General features: G+C 54.6%; 1 protein-coding gene across 1 annotated transcript in view; it reads left to right on the top strand.

The window, feature by feature from the left end:
* Nucleotides 1-1,752, top strand: part of NRXN2 (neurexin 2) — a 114,019-nt gene that overhangs the window by 24,751 nt on the left and 87,516 nt on the right.

Here is a 1,752-nt window from a genome sequence, read left to right as displayed (position 1 = left end):
TCTGTGCGCTCCCCTCTCCCTCGCCCGCCCTGATCTCCATCCGCTTCATCTCATCTTGGTTTCTGACATCAAGAGATGTTTGAACTCCTGCCGTGTCTCCAGTCACCTTTCTGTGTTTTCCTGGTAGTGTATCTTGCTTTTGGAATTTTTTTTTAAATTTTTTCCCTTTCTCATGGTGGTGTTTTATTTCCTTCCCTTCATACTGATCATTCTTTCTTTTCTGTGAATCCAAGTCAAAGGAAAAAAGCTTGGGCTGGAAAGACGATGGTAGGCAGCCTCGTGCCCCCTCCCCTGCTGCTGTGGGTCAGCCTCTATCCTGACAGGGAAGTGGGAAGAGGCAGGGGGAAAAAAGGTGTCCGATCCCTGTCCAGTGTCCCAGCCTATGCCTTCCCCGTCATGTCTTGGAACTTCTCTTAGCCCCCTGTTTGACAGATGAGAAAATTGAGGACTGGAGAAATGAAGTGAATTAGCAGTCACTACACAGCCTTAGTTGGTGGTATGGCTGGGACTAGTCATTTTATTTAGCCTCTCTTCAACCAAGTCCATGCCATCTTTGAAAGCCCAGGTGTTCAGTAAACCTGGAGACAGGACCCAGAAGTCCTGGCTGACCTCCAGCTCTGGTCTCCCCCAGCCCTCCTTGTCATTGATTTTCTCTGAGCTCAAGGATTTGGCCTTCCAGACCCCTATGCATTGCCATGCCCGCCTAGTTCAGCCCCCTGAGGGGGGTATTTTACACAGGGATGGAGGGCAGTCCTTCGCAGGTTGACGGGAGGGTCTGCAGGACCAAGACTGGGAGGTGCGGAGAGGCTCACGCAGGTCTGAAATCTGAGATGGATTTAGATCTGGGGAGGTATCAGCTTGGGATTCTCGCAGGGATGTGAAACTCTGGCAAGAAATGTGGGGAAGAAGGAAGTCCCAAGTGGGGAGCTGGGAGTAGAAGCCCTGGCTGGTTCGCTGACATCCTTCTTGCTGTTCCATGTCCAGTTCTGGGCGTGCTAACTGTGGCTCACCTTTGTCGTAGATGTAGCCCCTCCCGAAGGGTCCCGGGCCACCCCTCCACACACACACACACACACACACACACACACACACACACACACACACACACACACACACACACACACAGAGTCCCATAGTTGAGGTGTTCTATGATAGTTTCATTTCTGGGGTCTGGGGTTTGGGGTTGGAAAAAGGGCCTGGATCAGCACTTTGCCTCTGTCTCTGAGTTCCTCTCATCCTGAAGCCATCCTGTGCATCTGGCAGTGGGTGCTGAGCCAGGTGCTGAGTGTATACCTTCCCTGGTGGGGTGGGCGGCACGCCCAAGGCAGTCTGGAACCCTGACATGGCAACACGTGCCTGCCTGTGGGAGCCCTTGGAGCAGCGGCCCTGTGCCAATAAGCAGGGCAGTGAGGGGAAGGAAGGAACCCCTGAGGGGGCCTCCCCTTGGCCAGGCTGAGCTCCAGTCAGGCAGGACCTCAGATGATGCTCACAGCCCTTCTGTGGCACCACGGAGGGACACAGAACAAGCAGGAACAGCAGGGAGTCCCTAGGAGAGCCTGGGCAGCCCCCAGTCTCACTGGCAATGAGATAGACAAGGGTGACGTGAAGAGTACTCACTGTGGCGAGGGAAGCATGGATAGACGGTGGCTGGAGTCTCTAGGCGAGGCAAAGAGCAGAAGGGGGGTTTGGTGTGGGCGTCTGGGGACGGGTTCAGAATGAGGACGAGCGGGAACTCTGATCCAGAAGCACGGG

The sequence above is a fragment of the Tupaia chinensis genome, unplaced genomic scaffold, assembly GCF_000334495.1.
Source record: "Tupaia chinensis unplaced genomic scaffold, TupChi_1.0 Scaffold000273_1, whole genome shotgun sequence".
In the NCBI taxonomy this organism is placed as follows: Eukaryota; Metazoa; Chordata; class Mammalia; order Scandentia; family Tupaiidae; genus Tupaia; species Tupaia belangeri.
Note: the sequence above shows the minus strand (reverse complement) of the source record. Positions and strands in the feature narration are given on the sequence as shown.